The sequence below is a fragment of the Pseudophryne corroboree genome, chromosome 6 (assembly GCF_028390025.1).
Source record: "Pseudophryne corroboree isolate aPseCor3 chromosome 6, aPseCor3.hap2, whole genome shotgun sequence".
Taxonomy (NCBI): domain Eukaryota; kingdom Metazoa; phylum Chordata; class Amphibia; order Anura; family Myobatrachidae; genus Pseudophryne; species Pseudophryne corroboree.
The window spans coordinates 225,054,611-225,076,726 of NC_086449.1; the positions used below are offsets into that span (position 1 = coordinate 225,054,611).

A 22,116-nucleotide genomic window follows, 5' to 3' on the forward strand; every position below is an offset into this window, starting at 1 on the left:
ACACTGAACGATAATTATTCAAAGTTGCGGTTGGTCATGTGGTTTAGACCATTATCACGCAGTGTATGGCCAGCCTAAAGCCATCTCACGATCTAAGGCCATCTCAGGAGTGTTCACCAAAGAGAAGAAATAAATAAATAAATAACTATGACTCCCTAATGATCACAAAATATCAGACAATGACATTACACTGCTTTTAAACGAATGTATAATGTCATGATCAAGCAGTAACAGGCTTACCCAATGCCTTGGTTCACGGAGTTGAGATTATTTTTCTTTTACTGCATTTGTGTCTAAGTCTCACTGTTTGTGCAGTCGCACAAAGGGAAGTACATTGAAAATGTATTGGGCACTCCTGGGTGTAAGACGCATGGAGATGAGCATGTTATTGGAGTGTTGCAGGCATGTCACTGAAGTGTCTACATACACAGATGATTAATCGCTCACATAGAAGGTCATCTAGTTGGGTTGGGTATGCTTTACCAGCGGCCAATCTAGTTTGGATCATCGGATCATCTGCATGAACTGTTTTCTGTAAAGTTGGCTGTTGCCACCCCCGCTCCTCCCCCAAATGGTCACTGTCTGTCAATCAGTCAGCGGTGAAGTGATCTCACAGATGAGATCTAGACATGTGCAGTGTAGCATCTGTACATGCACTGATCACACATCCTTGGAGATGTGCAGTACGTAAACCATCGGGTTTACATACATCTCTGAATTAGGTGCTATGAACGCAATTGAAAATTACACAATGTAGACAAAAGTGATTGGTCAATGATATCAAATAGATCAATGAGATTTTATTGACATGAGCACTTTGTAGGTCCACCACATGCAATGATTACTGCTGACACCCTTCTTGGCAAACTGTCCACATGTTTCTGGACAACAGCAGGCGGTATGTTCTGGCATTCCGCCTTAAGTACAATGACCAACTGCGTCACTGAAGAAGATCGAGTAGGTCTAGGATGCACCTGTCGCTCCAATTTGTCCTAGAGTTTCTCAGTGGGGTTAAGATCTGGCCAGTCTATCCGGGATACTGAATCTTCTGTATACCAGTCTAGCGTCGGCCTGGAAACATGACATCACACAGCCTGCAATGATCCTCTTTTCAAACTCAGTTATCTCCTTCCGGCAAGCCTTTCCGTTAGCAAATTATGTAATCAGTGCCCCTCTACCCATTTCATACCATCCGGAACTCATTTCTGCTGCAGGAGCACACTATTTTGCTTGCACGCATGCAATCCCTTTTGTCTACATAGGGGGTCATTCCGAGTTGTTCGCTCACAAGCTGCTTTTAGCAGCTTTGCACACGCTAAGCCGCCGCCTACTGGGAGTGAATCTTAGCTTATCAAAATTGCGAACGAAAGATTCGCAATATTGCGAAAATACTTCTCTGTGCAGTCTCTGAGTAGCTCGAGACTTACTCTTCCAGTGCGATCAGTTCAGTGCTTGTCGTTCCTGGTTTGACGTCACAAACACACCCAGTGTTCGCCCAGACACTCCTCCGTTTCTCCAGCCACTCCCGCGTTTTTCCCAGAAACGGTAGCGTTTTTTCGCACACACCCATAAAATGGCCAGTTTCCGCCCAGAAACACCCACTTCCTGGCAATCACATTACGATCACCAGAACGAAGAAAAAACCTTGTAATGCCGTGAGTAAAATACCTAACTGCATAGCAAATTTACTTGGTGCAGTCGCACTGCGGACATTGCGCATGCGCATTAGCGACTAATCGCTCCGTTGCAAGAAAAAAATAACGAGCGAACAACTCGGAATGACCCCCATAGTGTATATATCAAAATGTGTATAGTAAATACAAAAAGTATAACTTTTGCATGTACAAAGATAAAAAATAACACTTGGTGAAAAAATTAAATATCTCGACAAGATTGATGTGTCAATTTTCTGCCTATTTGCTATTTTAGATCCGACTTTTCTGGAAACTCTTTATTGTGGACAACAAGATGTTCAGAGCCAACCAGTCTTATCAACAGTTATATAATTAAATGACAAGTGATGTGCTGTTATGCAGAGACATCTTCTAGGAAGGTTTAACAAGTACAGGTATTTTCTTATCACATTAAACTGATCTTAATCCTCTTACTTCACTCATCTGCCTCTGAACAAACGGCTGGCGTAGTAGGCAGCAGGAGAAGAAGATTCTATTGCTGTGTCGGGTGCAGTGGGTTTCTTGATGAAAACTAGCTTGGAAAGAAGAAGGCCACTGGCAAACAGAGACTTTGGTATCATGAAAAAAGTGAAATCTCTGGAGGTAAAACCAGCAGATGTCAGGTGTGATTTATGGCACATACACTGCTCACACATAAAATAAACAAATATGTCCCATGATAGCATTATCACATTACACAGGTGACAACAAGGTTTGTTGCGGAGACGCAATACGCCTTCTGTGGGGATCGGTCACACAGACTTTCCATGGCGAGGAGGATATCACAAGCGAGATCACACATTCTATCATTTGTAAAATGAGAACAGAAACACTTTATAGGGTCAAATGGAAGGCACATGTCCAACAGGTCAGAGGTTTTGCCGCCAGACGCTACTTACAGTCTAAACCTTTAGAACTTATTTTACCAGGTGGGAACAACATATACTGCTCTCCGTAAGACTTTGTCAGAGTCAGTTAAGCTGAAATACTTAATAAAATACAGCGTATTAAAGATCTTCTGGACCCTGTAGGCTAAATGCAGGGTTTTCATAAGATGTCTACATCGGTTCCTGTGATTTAAGACACAAAGCAAGATTACCCATACACTGTAGAGCTGAATTACTGTATAGTATGATGTTGATTAATTTCAATGGATGATCACTGTTGAGATCCAAGGTGACTTTACACCATAGCAATGTAGCTGCAAATAGTTTGCACCTGCTCAATGTTTTTGTTAACCCTTTTGTCACACAAGTACCTTGGTGGCATTTCAGCTAAGATTAGGGTTGGCCATTGACGGTTATAAAGCATTGATGGATAAACAACAAAATTATATAGTTTTGCTATTGATGGCATCATCTAATGGTTCAGTCTGATGGTTCTAGATCACTGATGGAACAAATCAATCATCTCTGAGAACTTCAGCATTGCGTGCGACTCAGAATCAGGCCCCAAAAGTACGCGGCAGAGTCATTCCCATTGTAACTCTGGCCAGCCATCATTTCATCTGCTTAACTAGTGGTCACGTGTCATTGTGCTGTGTAGTATTCTATAAAGCTCAGAAGTAATCATAGTGATAATGTGTGTGTTTCAGTGATCTGTCTGCTGCATCTGTAATGATTTGTAGCAGAGCTAAAGAGAGAAGGCAAATCCCATTTATTGACAGGCAAGAGAGTCCTCCACCCACACGATTAATAGGAAAGCTGTAATTCACTAATAGAGAAAACCAAAGCACTTTATTTCATGCTACTTGGCAACATTACTCTACTGGGGAATGGATGCCGCAGATAAAGACTTCCTACAGAAACAAACTTTAGTTTACTTAATTAAATATGTATTAAAATAAACATGTTCTAATGGAAATGTGATTAACTCTGTATATCACGTTAACAAGAGTGCTTCGCAACTGCTGCAAACAGTCCAGTCCAACATGACTTTTGTGGAACACGCGGTGTACTGAATAAGCAGTGGGCAAGCATTCAGTTAAGCTACTGTATGTTGATAACGAAATCCTCGGGATACTGCCAAACAAATAGTATACCTCCAATCTCACAATGCTCTGGCTTCTAAGCTGCAAATGCCACTGTTCTATATTTTATTCTCTTCTCAGCTCATTTACAAAAAGTCCTCTGCTCATCATTATTGCCCAAGAGCTGATTTACTACTTCAAGGACAGGATTGACAGGATCTTGCAAGAAATGGCATCAACTTCCCTAAGTGACAATCTGCTCAGTTCTCCTCTTCTCTACATTTGATACTACAAAGGAAAATGAAACTGCAGTACTATACAAGGAACGCCGATACCAAAGCCACCGTGTTAAAATAGGGCGACTTTTAGTGAAACCCAATTTTCTGATGGAGAGATTTTTTTTTCTAACCTACTTCAAAAAGTGTCTCCTCATCCTCTGTGCAAAAGAAATATAATATTTAGATTAAGCCTTTTTTTTTAGTAGCATAGGCCCCCATTTAACAACAATACTTATTACCAGTGGCATATTTTGTTCGGTATCGCAGTGATACTATTGAATATCCTGTTGGTATTAACATTATTCACTTATATGGCGAGGTTCAGCGACATCCCCATTCTTGGCCTGATCACGGCTCGGTGGACTGCTGAGTCATGCGCATTCCACTTTCACCTCGGAAGTGCCTGGAAGTCTTTGCAATCTCCATCTATATATAGCTTAAGCGGAACAGTGACAAGCAGCGGTAAGCTAAGAATAACCGCTGTTTGTTAAACACTAAAAGGCGAACATAACCTCTTTAACAAATGCTAAAAGTGCTTAAGGGGTTATGTCTCGTTGTCAAATGGGACCCATACAGAGGCATACTGTAATTGTGGGAGGCAACGGAGTCAGCTGCCGCCGGGCTTCTGCTCTGAAGGTCGCACTTCTTCATTTTCTCCTGTTCCGTGTGTGCTGACCTCTTTTAAGGTAATTCCTGCTATAGCAGCGACACCATTTAACTGTTTTAATCATTTAATTGATGGCCACCGCTATCTCTTCTGTGGCCGACTCCCCCACTAGCCCCAGCACCTTAGAAGTTACTCCCTCTTCATTATAGACATATATTTTGTAAGTGTCATACCCAGGATTAGTACCCACGACCTATTACACTGGAAGCAAAAACACCTTACTAATGGAGCTATTTGCTCCTGTACAGGAAGCATGAGAACTGTAACTATATATGCTTACTATGCAGGAGCAAATAGCTCTATCAGTAAGGTGCTTGCCTTCAGTGTAATAGGTTGTGGTTTCTAATCCTGCGTATGACACTTGCAAAATAATTCTCATAGTTAGAATCTAAAATAAATGACAATTTTATTTTTACACACATATATATATATATATATATATATATATATATTTATTCAGAACACTCCATATACATACATATATTTATCTATATATAGGGGTAGGGGTGAGGGTCAACAATATTTATCTTGCCTCTGGGCATCTGGGATGAATTTACACCGCTGGGCCCATAGTGTGTTATTGACGCTGACAGGCATGTGTGACAAAATTGTTAGGCGGAGACAAGTTTAAACCCTGAGGTTCAGTTGAGAGTGGCCTCTGTAAGAAAGTTATGATTGGCACTTTTAGGGTTGTTCATTCCCTAGTTTAGATATGAGGGGGCTTATAGTGCGTGAGGGGTGAGGTTTTTCGGTTTTATTTGTTGCAATACTTTCTCATGTCTTTTGGAAATGTTGTGGCTTTGCATCATTATATTAGTTGGATGCGCTCTTCTCACAAATTATTCTGGGAAATTGACTCCACCTGTGCAGGCGTGCTAACTTGTATTGGGAAAGGGTTGAACACTGTGTTATTGAATGCATGTTGTTGTTCCATACGTTTATCATTCTTTTGTCCGCCATTATACTAACATCTTTAAATAAATAATTCAAATCATATGTCAAAATAAATTTGACCAACTCCAGTTTTTATGTGCAAATAGTTAATTGGATCAATGTTTATTTGTTTAGATCAGTTGGTCTAGTGTGTACCAAGCTTAAGACATAAAATTAATAAACACAGGTTGAGTATCCCTTATTCAAAACGTTGGGGACCAGGATTTTGGAATATATACATAATGAGATCCAAGTCTAAACATGTTTTATATATACCTTATATACATAAGGCCGGATTCTAATTTGTATGCACTGCAGAAGCAGCAGCGGATGTCGCAGCCGCTACAGCAATTGTATGTTACTATCACAGGAGGTGTCTTGTGCGAATAGACGCCTCCTGTTGGTGTCTGCGATCTGCTGCTGCATTGCTGGTGTTTTACCATTGCCGGGAGATATGCGTCTGGCCTCAGCACTCCTACAAAACTGGGGTGACACCCGACTCCCCCTTTTGTAAAGAGTCAGATGTTGGATCATTTCAGATTTCTGAATTTTAAGGAAACTCAACCCGTACAAATGTATAACTTTCCAATGTAGGAATAGATGGTTTCTAAGTATAGTTTTATATTAAGTGATTGTACAATATTGTCAAAATAAACTATAAAACACAACCAAGCATAACTTTTGATGGTCTACTTTTCATACTGTGGTCGGTATTCAATTACCTGTGAACAAACATCAAGAGCATAAAAACTCAGATGTTTCTTTGATTTTTTTTTTTCAGGCTATCCAATTAGGTCACCCCAAAAAAGTAAATTTTCTCCTGCAAACACACAGGTTCAGTGAAATCTGTGTGTTTTCAGTAAAAACAGCCCTGTTTTCTGTTTTCGGGGAATTTTGCTTCGCCTGCCTGATGTAGGTGACACAAATTCCAAATAAGCTGCGGTACGCCCTGGGCTTAAGGACTAATTGAATAGCCCCCAGTGATGCAATTACCCGCAATCAATGATTATGGGTAATTGAATACCGCCCTGTATCTGCCATTTGGGAGATGCAGGGGAAGGTATAGAAAAAAAAAAAGGTGATATAACTTAATAACGCCATGAATACAAAGGGAGGAACTCGATATCCCGGCTGTCGGGATCCCGCCACTCTGCATACCGGCACCGGGATCCCGACCAATGGAATACCAACAACTATTCTCCCTCCCACCGTGCCCGCAGCATGGCGAGCGCAGCGTGCCTACAAGAGGCTCTTTTGCACTCGCCCCGCTGCCGGCAGTGCCGTTTCTTGCGGCGGGCGAGCCGTGCAACCGCACGGGGCGCCCGCCGCAGCAGCACTTCATGAGAACTTTCAAACCCCCCTCCCCTCTCCTCCCGAGTGCCCAGCTCGGGGGGCGGGATTTCGCGGAATGAAGCGTTTGCGTCGTGACATCACGACGCAATCGCGTCATTCTGCGAAACCCCGCCCCCCGAGCTGGGCACTAGGGAGGAGGGAGAAGGGGGAGCCAAGACGGCCAGCGCTGCGCAGACGAGGGAGAGGCGGCTGAAGAGCGGGAAGAACCGCTTCAAATGTAAGTCAGCCCCTCTCCCTCTCTCTCACTCCCTCCCCCCCACCACCACCTGCCGTACTGTGTAAAATAGGGACACTTGTCTGCCGGAATGTGTAAAATGGGGACACCTGTCTGCCGGAATGTGTAAAATGGGGACACTTTCCTGCCGTAATGTGTAAAATGGGGACACTTGCCTGCTGGAATGTGTAAAATGGCGGCACGTGCCTGCCGCAATGTGTAAAATGGGGACACTTGCCTGCCATGCTGTGTAAAATGGGGGCACATGCCTGCCGTAATGTGTAAAATGGGGACACTTTCCAGCCGCAATGTGTAAAATGTGAACACTTGCCTGCCGTACTGTGTAAAATGGGGGCACGTGCCTGCCGCAATGTGTAAAATGGGGACACTTTCCTGCCGCAATGTGTAGAATGGGGACACTTTCCTGCCGCAATGTGTAAAATGGGGACACTTTCCTGCCGCAATGTGTAAAATGTGAACACTTGCCTGCCGTACTGTGTAAAATGGAGGCACGTGCCTGCCGCAATGTGTAAAATGGGGACACTTTCCTGCCGCAATGTGTAAAATGGGGGCACGTGCCTGCCGCAATGTGTAAAATGGGGACACTTGCCTACCGTGCTGTGTAAAATGGGGACACTTGCCTACCGTGCTGTGTAAAATGGGGACACTTGCCTGCCGTGCTGTGTAAAATGGGGACACTTGCCTGCCGTGCTGTGTAAAATGGGGTCGCGTGCCTGCTGTAATGTGTAAAATGAGGACTTTTTTTTTTCATCGTGAGGTGGGCGTGATGATGAGATCAGATGAGGCCACACCCATCTTAACAAAGCCACGCCCATTTTAACGAGGTCACGCCACCTTGCCGGGGGCGCGCGCGCATACTTTTCCTCTTTATATCTATGGGGGGGGCACATTTTTTCTTATGTGAATGGAGGGGGGGGGGGGGCGCATTTTTAAATCTCGCACTGGGAGCCAAATTGGCTAGAAACGGCCCTGGCTGCCAGCATTCCGGCAGTCGGGATCCCAGTGCCGATATGCTGGGCGCTGGGATCCCGAGCATCGGTATAACGTAGTACACCCATTACAAATCACACCAGACAGCTCTTGCCCATAATGGCTATTGAGTGCTAAATTTGTCCCGATTACCTCAGAGACAAAGGGACTAATTCAGACCTGATCGCTGCTGTGCTTTCGCACAGCGGGCGATCAGGTCTGAACTACGCATGCATATGCACCACAATGCGCAGGCGTGATGTGGCGCAGCAGCGGGGAATGCAGCGACGGGATGGTGCAAAAAATCCGATCGCACCAGCGATCACAAGAAGATTGACAGGAAGAGGGCTTTGTGGGTGGTAACTGAGCATTTTCAGGGAGTGCCCGGAAAAACTCAGGAGGGACTCGCCATTTTGTGGGAGTATTCGTGACGTCAGCTCCGGCCCCGATCATCGCAGCGGCTGAGTAAGTCCTGGGTAGTGCAGAGATTGCACAAACTGCTGTTTCTGCAGCTCTCCTGCACATGCGTTCGCACACTGGCACAGCTAATTCCCCCTCCCCCTGTAGGCGGCCACTACCTGATCACAGGGATGCAAAAAACACACCCTAGTGATCAGCTCTGAATTACCCCCAAAGTTGTGAGGCATGATTTATCACAAATGTTTTCTTATGTACACCAGCCAGCAAACATATACCTGACTGTTTTTATCTCAAATACTGGTAGATAGATACAATATATTTCTTACATTTATTTCCGTTATACCCATGTAAGGTTGGGCTTTTCATAAATTAAGAGGGAAGTCCAGGAGCAGAGCATTGTGTACCTCCTGGAGAGGGTCATGTTGGGAGGTATGCTTTGCTGCTGTAAGGATATAGAGAAGAGTGGCAAAGAAAAACAAGTCACAACTTGCATACACAGTGAAGCATGTTGACTATTTACTGGTCAGAACACTTCAATTTACTAGACAAACATATGTGAGAGGAGAAAGGCTCATGCATAGAATGAAGATCATTTGTACAAAACCCTTCACTGCCACAGATACAGATTTCTGTGAGCTCTCAGCAAGTCTGCAGATGTGAGTAATTAGCACAGACATAAGTTGATTAGATCATTTTTGGCATAGCCTTTCATGCTCATCTATCAAATGACTGACTATTCTATGCTCAGATAGAACCCATGGAAGGCTGGCAAACTGGTGCTTGTTAATAAAAAAATAACTATATTTAATGATGGTTCTGTTCCTTTATCGATAAAGAGGACTCACATTTCATTTCAGGATAATAGACAACTTATATACAGTAAAATAAAGACCTTGATTTGATTTTAGTTTCTCTCTATATTGGAGTCCAGCCAATTATTTTATCAAACAGCTTTCCAGTTTGTAATACACACAACAAATACAAGTTAAACTCTAAGCAGAGATTATTATTTTTTTTAACTGTCATCCTATATAATAAAAGGCTAATGTTGCTCCTTACCTCTATGGGGGGAATTCAAGTGTGTTTCTCACCAGCGGCTACTAGATGGCTGGCGCCTGACGGAGCAATTCAAGTGTTGCTCCATTTGGACACGCACAGATATTACTGTTATGTTGTTCCATCATTTAACGGGCTGGTAACTAGGCATTAATAAATTGGAGCAGGACCCTGGTTTGATTTGTAAAATATTCTTTGTGAAGTCCCTGTCATTTGATTAGTGATGGTTAGTTTGCTGTCTCACACCACTAATGACTTGGAATCAATTCCCATCTGTGTGGAGCTTGTATGTTCTCCATGTACTTGTGTGGGTTTCCTTCGGGAGCTCCATCTTCCTCCCATAATCCAAAAACATACTGGTAGATTAATTGTCTTCTGATAAAGAAATTCAACCTAAGTCTGTCTGTGTTTCCATGAGGTAGGGAATGTACGGGTTATTTACTTAGCCTTGGAGGGAGATGAAGTGAAGAGAGATAACGTACATGCCAATTAAATTCTAATTGTCATGTTATAGGCTGTTTGAAAAATGACAGTTAGGAGCTGATTGGCGGGTACTTTATCTCTCTCCACTTTGGGGGACATTTACTAAGCAGTGATAAGAGTGGAGAAGTGAGCCTGTGGAGAAGTGGCCCCATCAACCAATCTGCAGCTCTGTATCAGTTTATAGTATGCAAATTATAGATGTTATTTCAATGCTGATTGGTTGCCATGGGCAACTTCTCCACTGGCTCACTTCGCTGCATTTATCACTGCTTAGTAAATGTCCCCCTGAGTCTCTCTCCAAGTCTTAGTAAACAGATGCCTTAGGGTAGGGCCACACATAGCGGCCAAGAACGGGACCAGCTTGGCTAGGAGACTGCACATGGGCGCCTATGCAGGTGCCCACAAATGTGCGGCAGTCCTTCCGCCGCCTGATCCAACCGCACCATTCTGCGCTTGGGCCAGATGGCAGGACAACGGGATTTCAGAGCGGCTGTGCCGCATTGTGTTCTATGAAATCCCATGTGTCACTGGCCGGATTCTGTTCTGCGGCATCCTGCAGAACAGGATCCGTGTGAACACGGAAACCCCCTCCCAGCCAAGTGGGTCCCGTTTAGCGGGACCCGCTTGGCCGCTATGTGTGGCCCTAGCCTTAGATTAGTAAATGTCTAAATATTATCTGTATAGCACTGTGAACTATGTTTTTGGTATATAAATAACTATTAAATAAATCTTTCAAAATCCTACTGTGGCTTTTAGAAAAGAAAAACCTTTTTATTGAAGATTACTATCCTCATTATAGCATTCCTGTGATGTTTAAATGTCACTTACAGCAGCTACTCTATTGCCTACAGTAAGTCAAAGAGACGCAAGAAAAAAAACATGAATGTCAAGTTGAACTTTCAATTTCTGAATCAATGAAGCTTAAAAGTCAAATTAAAGATAATAATGTGTAGAATAAAATTTTATGTTACAAACCCAAATCAGAAATATTCCCATATCTTAAAAAAAAATGTATATATTTTTGAAGGGATGGTATATACAGAATATATATATTTTTTAATATATATATTATGATTGTAAAAATAATTAACTTTGCATTGTATTATGTATTAAAATAATGCAATTCTTTCATTTTTTTTTTTTTTTTTGCTTCTGTATAATACTTAATGCAGTGTTGTACTTAATGTAGTGTTGCCTTAAGCTTGAAGACTTCAATTAATTTCTAAGGATAGCATTTGACTGGTAGGAAGATTGTTCATTATACTGCAATAAATACAGTAACACTTTCCAGATAGAGAATAAGAAAAATGTATTTTTACCCATGACCGCCACAGGGATCAATGATTCCTACAGCCAGTTCTGTATGCTCACTACAGTATTCAGACATACACTATATAGTAAACACATGGACAGTTCAGCATGTAATACATTTGGAAGTTAGAAATAAAATATGAATTTCATCCATGATTCCTGATTGAATAATAATGATGATGATAATAATAATAATAATAATAATAATAATAATAATATATATTATTATTATTATTTTATTTAAAGTCCTATACACACTAAAGGAGTCCCAGCAGATGCCGATATTGGCGGTGACGGGGACCTGGCGGGGTGCCGGCATCAGCAAGTGCATACACACTTGCCGATGCCAGCGGGGTAGGGCCCAACGGTGGGGGAAGGGGGGGGGGGGGGCGGCGAGGGGAACGCATGGCTGTCGTTAACGAGGATCTCCCTCGTCTGCACATTTTTAGATGAGGGAGGGTGTCGTTAACGATGCGTAGGAGCACACTAGACGAGATTGTAAAAGATCTCGCTCAGATTGGCCCTTCTGAGTGATATCTTTTACTTTCTTGTCTAGTGTGCATGGGCCTTAAGAAGAATAAGGGCAAAAGATCAGCTACAGTTATTTAATGGAATAGACAGTGTTTAAGAGAACAAGGCAAAAATGTATGTATGAAATTAATTCATTCTACTGAATGATTGTGAAAAGAAAAGTGCACACCTAAACTATTTACTAAATTTAGATGTAAACTGCCAAATAAATAAGCGGTGCAAAGTGAAATTGCCGTCTCCATTGGTAAATGTTCACGAAATGAGCAATGCCCATGGAAATTGCTTTCTCCAGTCTATACTAAAACACGTTCCTGTTTTCTAACATAAATATACTTCTGAATATTTTATTTTAATATTTATTTTATAGATTTTCTGACACTAATACTGTATATGTACTGTAATTGAAACAAGATACCTTACATTTCCATGACATATTCTCAGCATTAGTAGTGGATGTCTCAAAGTGCCGCCAAGAAGGAAGACAGAAGGCCTGTTATATGCCTAGTGGTTTTTAAGCTATTAGGCTGTGTCAGAATATATTTAGGAGCAAGGGTTAAATATGTAAGGGGTTCCCTATTTTTTATGGTTAGACTTGTGTAGTCCTATAAAAGCTAAGAGCTGGATTTCTGGAGCAGAGTTGTTAATTTGTAATAGTGATTTCCAGGCTGGGAGGTCTCTTGTCTCTTTGGAAGTTCCTCCTCCATCACCCGATTATTATGATTGCTGACTTTATTATTTTACACAGGAAAGAATGGTAAGGTAACAGTGTCTGTTTTGCTTTTGGTCTTGATGTGCTCTCCATGCCAATACACTGGTTTAGGGTGAATGTAACCTACTGTTGTCACAATACCACTGGTGCCAGTGTGTCCTTTTGTGTGTCAATATCATGGGATACCTAGAGATGTTGTTAATTGTCAGTTTCTAAGTAGGCCTTGCGTTGTTGCCAATGGTCTGGCAGCTGGCTCCCATCTGATGCTGGGCATACCGTCACATAAAACTGGGGGAAATGTTCTAAGCATTGGAGAGTGATAAAATAAAGAGAGAGAAAGTACCAGCCAATCAACTACCATGTTATAGGCTGTGTTTGAAAACTGACAGTTAGAAGCAGTTTGATTGGTAGCTTCTCTCTCTCTCCGCTACATCACTATCCAAGGCTTAATACATCTGAGTTGTTGGTGTTGAGCTGGCAGTTGGCTCCCATTGACACCTTTTATTCAATGACTAGTTAAAAGCCTGTCAAAATGACGGACACCGGGACCAGATTATATTATTAGGGCGGGCGCTAATCACACAGGAGCTGCAGGTTTTAAGGAAGACCTGCTGCTGGGAGCCAGTGTTCTGTCATGCTGAGTGTGTGAGTAGCGTTAGCCTTTTATAAATATAGATGCTGTATATCTGTAATGGGCAGGCTATAATGATGCTGCACTATATACACCAGTATTGGCAAGTGTAAGCTCCCCAGTCCCCACGGCTGGTCTGGGGGGTAGAGAACACCCGTAGCCACCATCAGCTGGCCGGAGGGGTCTGGGCATGGCCTGTCCGGGATGTAGGAGGGGCGAGCACAAAAACCTGCCCCGACGTTGACACGCAGTATATATAAAGCAGATGAGCCGATTATCTGTCTCCTCCTCACCCGCATCATCTGAAGCCCCAGCACCGACCCCTCTTCCTCCCAAACACTGCACTGCTCACCTGACACAGGGTCTCACCTATTCCTGCCAGACTGATTCACCTTCTTCACCCGCCAGTAAGTGGCCACACGTGTCCCCGATGCCTCCATTCTGAGCACTGCAGGAGCGTCTGGTGGTTCCTGTATCCATTTCTTGGTTACTGCTGCTACTTGTGCCTGAGTCCTGGGATGGCATGTAACCTGGGGTTGCAGCTTAGTATATGGAGGAGGGGGTGCAGAGTATGCGGTATATGGTGGGAGCAGCATATGGAGGAGGGGGTGCCATGTATATAGGGGGCACTATAGGGAGGGGTATGGACTATAGGGAGGGGTATGGGGGTGTAGTGTGTATATAGGGGCACTATATTGTGGGGGGTGCAGAATATGGAAGAGGATAGGGGTGCAGTGTATCTAGGGGCAGTATATGATGGGGGGTGCAGTGTAAATAGGGAGTGTGTGTGTGTCCTTGTCACATCCACTCTCTCCACAGTCCCTATCTAACCCAACCACCCCCCTATCTCTCCACCCATGTCCTATCTGCCTCTACCCCCCTCTCTTCCTAGTCCCTATGTGCCCCATGCCTCCTGCCATCTATCTTTCTCCCCCAGTCACTATATGCCCCTACCCCCACTCTCTCTCCTCAGCCCCCTCTCTCCGTATGCAGCAAGTGTGAAACAGTCAGATCACTATTAATATTACCAGCAGCAGGTTAGCAGGCTGTAGCATCTCAAAGCAGTTTCACTTTCAGTTTGAGCTGTGTCAGCTAACAGAGGAGAGGAGCAAAGTTGGCTTTTATTATATAGTATTTGGGCAAGACAAATATAGGCTGACCAGACGACTGTGACGTGGACGAGGGAACCAGGTTCCGGAGCCAGTTGCCCTAAGGTTACATCTTAAACGCCCACTAACACTTTGTTTCTGGTTATCCTCCACCCTATTATCCTCCATTTGGAACTTTGAGACAAAGACGTGTTTTAAATGTGTGAAATTTGTTTTATCTGTATTTAATTTCTGTATTCAATTTTCCCTATACAAATATACTACACTATATGCTATTTTTCTGTTTCCTTGCATATGGAACTTAATTAAGAGTGTATGCATATATGAAGTATTAAGGGAAGTATTGTTTTAAATTTCTTCTTCACGTTAAAGGGTTTAAACGTGCAACTGACATTCACAGATTTAGCGCACCCTGTTGTACCTATTCCATACACATCCACATTTTTACTCTGGTATAGGGGAATACCATTGGTGCAAACGGGGCTTGCTGCTCTCAATCTGAATTGGCGCCACATAAGTTCTTTAAATCTTCTTATTATCACTATATTCCTATTCCCTAAATTAAAGAACCTATAGGCGACAGCATGTTTTCTCATCTGAAAAGTAGAGAGGAAAAATGCAAGGAGATATTTCTGACCAGCCCAAGCGTAATTAATGATGAGGACTTAATAACCATGATGGACCGCCTAGAAAAATTACTGCTTAAAGAGAATCGCATTTGGTGGGAATGCGCGACTTTGGAAAAGTATGTAGCCAATCAAATTATCCCAAAAGGATTAAGAATTCAAAAATTACCTACATTTGATGACAGCAGCGATAAATTCAAAGATGAGTGGATGCGCACATTATTAATCTGCTCTTACACCTTGATAGAACTCATCATGAAAGAACGCAGGGATAAATTGAAAATCATTAAAGAACAGATCACGGCTATTCAAACCCACATCGAACCTTTTCAGGAACAGCTTGATTACAAGAAAAAAGAAAGACATCCAGCAGAAAATTCTGATCAATACAAAAGAAATTACCTTAAAGAAACAAAAGAAATTGAAACGAGATCATGATTATTACAAAAAGGAAGGTAAAGACCCCTTCCTACATATGAAAGAAGATAATTCCACAGTGTCGGTATGTTCCATTATAGAAGACCTAGAAGTCACCACGCCCAAATCCGAGAGAGAATTGAACATCGCCCACAGAGAAGACTGCCCCCGCTGCAGGAGAGGGAGAAGACAATCCAGTTCAAAACGAGGATTGAAATGTCCCTATATAGCTCAGAAGAAATCCCTCCTCAATAAACATCATTCAGAGGATGACAATTCGAGAATATTAGCCAATCTAGAAGATATCTCACCAGAAAGAGATACGGACTTTGAGCATGGAAGCCCAAGGGGAAATACAAGAAGGAATCACCTATCCCCGGTAAAGAATGACAGAAGAAGAGGGAGACCATATTTAAATAGGAATTATCAGTATTGGAGGTATAGAAGTCCGCCTCAGAATGATGATTGGAACAGGAAAAATGGTCATTATGGAGACGAATGGTATAGAGATACCAGGACCAGGCCAGAGAACAGGAAGATGGGAAACATAAGAACCAATTATCAGAGACAAGAAGATCATGCCCATTTTTTAGGAAGACGACAGCATCAGAAGTATTAACTGGAAGAAAAGGGGGCAAGAGAGGGGGAGCAAAAAAGAGAAGAACGAAAAGGAAGAAGAAACCAACTACAATAACGAATGAGTGTACCACAAATGGATCTACACAAGGAAAAAAAATTAATTTAAGTAACAGAAATCTAACCAAAATAGAGGAAAAACTACTGTTAAATGGTCTTAAATATGCACCGACCAATAAAGCATCTCCCTTCGATGTAAACATAGATGTAGAGAAATTCATCAGAAAACTCAGTCAAAAAATTCTTTCTAACTAAAAATTCAGTGGAACAAACAGAAATAAATACAAGAGAAACATTTAAGAAGAAGTCGACATTTTACCCCAAAAATTTGAAGGGTAGCCTAGTTGACAGTTTCCACAAATCAGTGCTGGAAGATATGGAGAAATTAGAAAAAGAAAAAACAAAGAAATGGAACCTGTCGAAAAAGGAACAAATTGCATTAAAGGCTTTACAGAAAGACGAGAGTATTGTAATTAAACCCTGCGACAAAGGGGTCGGAGTGGTGATACTAAACAAGGAATACTATGTGAAAGAGATCCACCGCCAATTAGATGATGGGGCAACATACGCTAAGTTAAGAAGTGATCCCACCAATAGAATGAAAAACAGCTTGAATCAGTTATTAAAGGCAAATCTGGAGAATGGTACTATCACGAGAAAGAATATGATTATCTGAACATCATGGATCCAGTAGTACCAACCATATACGTGTTACCTAAAGTGCACAAGAATCCATCAAAACCCCCAGGGAGACCAATCGTGGCTGGGGTAGGGAGTTTAACGGCAAACCTTTCCGAATTTATAGATGCTCACCTGCAACCATTAGTCACCAAAACCGAATTCCATCTCAAAGATACCACCGACATATTACAGAAAATCAATACTCTTGAATGGTCCCGTGACACATGGATGGCAACAGCTGATGTGGAAGCATTGTACACAAATATACCACATGAGAAGGGAATAGAAGCAGTCAAATATTACCTGGAGAAAACAGATTATCCAGAAAATAAGAAAGAATTTCTGTTGGAAGGTATCAAGTTTAAACTGAAGAATAATTATTTCTATTTTGACGGAATATATTACAACCAACTGATTGGGACCGCAATGGGGACTAAATTCGCACCGAGCTTTGCGAATCTATTTATGTCATTCTGGGAGGAGAAGAACATTAAATCAAGCCAGGAATACGGAAAGGATCTCGTCTTTTGGAATCGTTACATCGACGATATCATTTTCTTTTGGAAAGGCGGCAAGGCAGATCTGGACAGCTTCTCTGAACAACTGAATCTAAATTACATGAACATCAAATTAAGTGTCACAACAAACCAGAAAGAACTAAACTTTTTGGATCTAACACTATATGTCGAAGATGGGAAACTAGAAACAAAATGTTTAAAAAAACCAACGGATACCAACAATTATATCTCAGTAACAAGAGAGCATCATACCAACTGGCTCACTAGTGTTCCAAAGAGTCAGTTCTTAAGACTAAGACGAAATTGCAGTAACAAAAAAATATGTGAAGAACAAATCGACACTATAAAAATGGGCTTTATTGAGAAGGGCTATGACAGGAGTAAGTTGGAGAAGTTCAAAAACGAAGCCCTACAACAAGATCGGATGGCACTTCTGGAAGGAACAAAGAGGAAGAAAGAGGATGATGGAAAGACGCAATTTGCCTTCATAACCCAATATAACCACCAACATAAAAAGATGGAGTCCATTGTGCGAAAACACTGGCACCTGTTACTAAGAGATCCTGTCTTGAAAGAAGCTCTACCTCAGGTTCCCAAATTCATCTACAGAAAGGCACCAAATCTGAAAACTAAATTGACCAGGAGTGCTTTGCCACATCAAGATTTCCATCCCATAAGAAATAAGGTTTTTTTCAGATGCGGGACATGTCAAGCATGTCGGGAAATCAAATCAGAAGGGTCAAAATATGAAGAATTCACAGTTAAAATAATAAATACAAACTTCAACAATTCATGACATGCCATACTTCCAATGTAGTGTATTTGATTGAATGCAGCTGCGATCTTGTTTATATAGGCCGTACCAGCAGAGCCTTAAAGACCAGACTGAGCGAACATCTCCGCAATATAAAGAAAGGGCTGACTACTCATTCACTATCAAACCATTTTAAAGAAAAACATAACTGCTCAACTAAAAATATTACAGGTTGAGTATCCCATATCCAAATATTCCGAAATACGGAATATTCCGAAATACAGAGGTTTTTGAGTGAGAGTGAGATAGTGAAACCTTTGTTTTTTGATGGCTCAATGTACACAAACTTTGCTTAATACACAAAGTTATTAAAACTATTGTATTAAATGACCTTCAGGCTGTGTGTATAAGGTGTATATGAAACATAAATGAATTGTGTGAATGTAGACACACTTTGTTTAATGCACAAAGTTATAAAAAATATTGGCTAAAATGACCTTCAGGCTGTGTGTATAAGGTGTATATGTAACATAAATGCATTCTGTGCTTAGATTTAGGTCCCATCACCATGATATCTCATTATGGTATGCAATTATTCCGAAATACGGAAAAATCCCATATCCAAAATACCTCTGGTCCCAAGCATTTTGGATAAGGGAGACTCAACCTGTATTCGGTTTTTAGCAATTGAAAACGTTAAAAACAATTGGAGGTATAGAGATGAAGCCACTCGCCTAGCCAAAAGCGAGATGAAATGGATCCATAAGGTAAAAAGCCTTATTCCTCATGGACTTAACGCAGATTTCGAACTGAAATGGTTTCTCTAAAATTATCAATTTCCACCCCCCCATCTATTCAGCTACTATCTCACATGGTATTATTGTATTTGCATGAGTCACTCACATCTATAATGTTCGCTATTCCATAACATACTGAATATTCACTATGGCCTTTTTTTCATTATTTAAGTTTATATGTACACTATGTCTATTCCATGTGAACAAGCTACTGGATATCCAGAGGTGCATTTATCCTCCTACTCCATTTGGACAGTAGGGGCGCTGGACTGCATCACAATATGGAGTGGACGATGGACGTCACCGGAAGTGTGTCACCGGAAGTCCCGGTGCGTTCCAATGTGCGTTCCACGGCGGAGCAGGAATCGGCGCTCTGTGTATGTGGGGTTTTTTTTTTTTATTCTTTATTTGTGTGTGGGTATACAGGGTAGACAGGCATTACAGAAGCATGTAGGACAAGTGGTCGTAAGACCTAGTGTCCACCAGGATCCACAGTTTTAAAATAAACAAGTAGAACAAACAGGGAAAATTAACGATGGCAAATAATTATGAGGTTAGGGGGGAGGGGAAAGGGGAGAGAGGAGGGACATAGGGAAGGAAACCACATTGTATCCTACTCCCAAGTGTCTGTCCTGGGGTTGATATAAGCAAAAGAGAGAGGGAAAGACAGGTCCGGGAAAGACAGGAAAAGGTGACAGGGAGGAAAAGGAGAAGAGACAGGGAAGAGAGAGAAGAGAAGACGAGAAGGAAGACAATAAAGTCAGAGCGACAGGCGGTGCCCATGGGACTGCGGTAGGGTCTAGGAGGGAGAGGAGGGGGGTGGGGTTCTGCGTTCAGCGGTGAGCCAGGGGGCCCAAACCTGCTCAAAGATATGGCCCCGATCATGGAGGTGGTATGTAATCTTTTCCATGGACGCCATATGCCATATTTTGGTTTTGAGAGACAGGAGGGAAGGCACAGAGGGGTTCTTCCAATTAAGGGCTATCAACGATTTTGCAGGGCGCTAGAAAGTGCGCAACCAGTTTTTTGGAGAATCTGGTAAGCGTCGGGGGAGGGTAGCACAGTAAAAAGAACCATGGATCCTTCTGCACGGGGGAATCCAGGAGCGAGTTAAGGAGGGAGTGGACTAGGTTCCAGAAGGGGGTGATGGACGGACAAGTCCACCATATGTGTAGCATCGTACCTTTATCTCCGCAGTTCCTCCAGCAGTTAGGGGAGGAAGACGGAAAGAGTTTGTTGAGCCTGTCAGGGGTGTAGTACCAGCGATAGTAGATTTTGTAGGCCGTCTCCTTAAAAGCAGTAGCAATAGAGGATTTAGCTATCCCGAGTCTCATGTCCTCCCAATCTCCGCTCTCTGGGGGGGGCCCAAGGTCACGTTCCCAAGCAAGTTCATGGGGTCAGGAGGAAGAAAGAGAGGAGTCTAGTAAGAGGGAGTAAAGTTGGGAGATTAGGCCTTTGGAGAGGTGGGAATTAATGCATAGGCTTTCAAAAGGGGTGAGGGCCCGGAGCAGGGAGGGGGAAGGCAGGGAACCTAGGAAATGGCGGATTTGTAAAAATTGGAATGGGTTAAGCGAGTGTGAAGGGGTCTTCTGTTGAAGGACAGGTAGGGACAGCCATTGGCCCCGATCGGCAAAGTTAGTCGGGAATTTAAAGCCCAACGTCACCCATAGACGGAATCTGTAGTCGAGAGTCCAGGGGGGAACATCGGGTTCTGCCAGATAGGGGTCAAGGGCGAGGGGGTAGTGGAGAGGCCCATCTTCAGAAAGAGGGAATCCCAAATTTTAAGGTTAAATGTGACAGTGGGGAGGAGGTTGGGGGTCGGGAGGTAGGAGGGAGACCCCATAAAGGGGTCATGTCGGAGAGACCAACGAGGGCTGCCTCAATATCGAGCCAGGCTGTAAACCCCGGAGGGGCATAAGAAGTGACAATATGGGACAGGTGGGAAGCCAGGTAGTAAAGTTTAATATCAGGGAGTCCTCTACCTCCAGCGGAGGTTGGTTGTTTCAGGGTATTAACGGCGATGCGGGGGGGTCTATGATTCCAAATGAAGCGCACGAGGGCTCGTTGGATAGTCCGGAGAAAGGAAGCCGGAACTGCCACAGGGAGGGTCTGGAAAAGATAAAGCCATTTAGGGACAATGGACATTTTAACCGCTATGATCCTGCCCAGCCACGAGATGAACAGACTGTTCCCAGCAGACAAATCAGCGAGTGTTTTGGTGAGAAGGGGTGGAAAGTTTTCCCGGAAGAGGGAGTCGTAATGGGGGGTCAAGTAAATCCCTAGGTATTTAATCTTGGTGGACTGCCATTTAAAATTGAAATTGGCACGAAGGGATTCAGCTTCTCGGTGGGGGACATGAAGAAGCATAGCCTCAGACTTAGAGTAATTAATCTTGTAGCCAGATATGAGGCTGTAAGAATGCAGGACTGAAGAGAGATTTGGGAGTGAAATGAGGGGTTGGGTCAGCGAAAGTAGGACGTCATCAGCGAAGAGAGAGATTTTGGGGTCAGTACGGCCTACCCGTACACCATGTATATTTGGGTGGGCTCTGATTTGAGAAGCAAGGGGCTCGAGAATAAGGGCAAAAATTAGCGGTGAGAGAGGGCAACCCTGACGTGTACCATTTGAAATGCGGACAGGAGCGGACGGGATTCCATTGATTAAAACCATGGTGGAGGGAGCGGAGTATAGCGCCAGGATACCGGTGAGAAAGCCACCAGACAAGCCGTAGGCCTCCAAGGCAGCTCTCAGAAAACTCCAGGAGATCCGATCAAATGCCTTATCGGCATCTAAGGAGAGCATGATAGCGGGGGAACCCCTGGAGTTCGAGATATGTATAAGGTCAATAGCACGTCTGGTGTTATCTCTCGCCTGGCAGCCCGGAATGAACCCCACCTGATCATAATGGATAAGGGCAGGAAGATACGGGTTAAGGCGATTGGCTAGTATTTTGGCAAAAATTTTCAAGTCCAGGTTCAGGAGGGATATTGGTCGGTAGCTGGCACAGTAGAGGGGGTCCTTGCCTTCCTTGGGGATCACCACTATTCTCGCCTCCAGCATCTCAGGTGGGAAGGGGTCGCCATGGACAATCCTATTAAACAGGGACTGGAGGTGGGGGGAGAGAAGATCGGAAATTTTTTTGTAGTAGAGAGCCGTGAACCCATCCGGGCCTGGAGATTTACCAATTTTTTGCATGAGTATAGTCTGTGCAATTTCCTCCACCGAGATCTCACTGTTAAGATGGTCCATGGCGTCCTGGGGGAGTTGAGGCAGGTTGGCCGCTGAGAGAAAGTGAGAGACCAGATCAGGGTGAGGTGGGGAGGGAGAGCCGGGCGAGGGGGGTGGGAGGTTATAGAGGTC

At 43.1% G+C, this 22,116-nt stretch overlaps 1 protein-coding gene and 1 long non-coding RNA gene across 3 annotated transcripts in view; one reads left to right on the forward strand and one right to left on the reverse strand.

The window, feature by feature from the left end:
* Positions 1–22,116, reverse strand: part of SLCO3A1 (solute carrier organic anion transporter family member 3A1) — a 619,509-nt gene that overhangs the window by 431,266 nt on the left and 166,127 nt on the right. The window lies entirely within an intron of this gene.
* The window catches only part of LOC134931894 (uncharacterized), a 155,342-nt gene that overhangs the window by 71,808 nt on the left and 61,418 nt on the right, over positions 1–22,116 (forward strand). For both annotated transcript variants that reach the window (XR_010179196.1, XR_010179195.1), the window contains exon 3: positions 1,930–2,068. This is a non-coding gene — a long non-coding RNA (uncharacterized LOC134931894). The remainder of the gene's footprint in view (positions 1–1,929; positions 2,069–22,116) is intronic.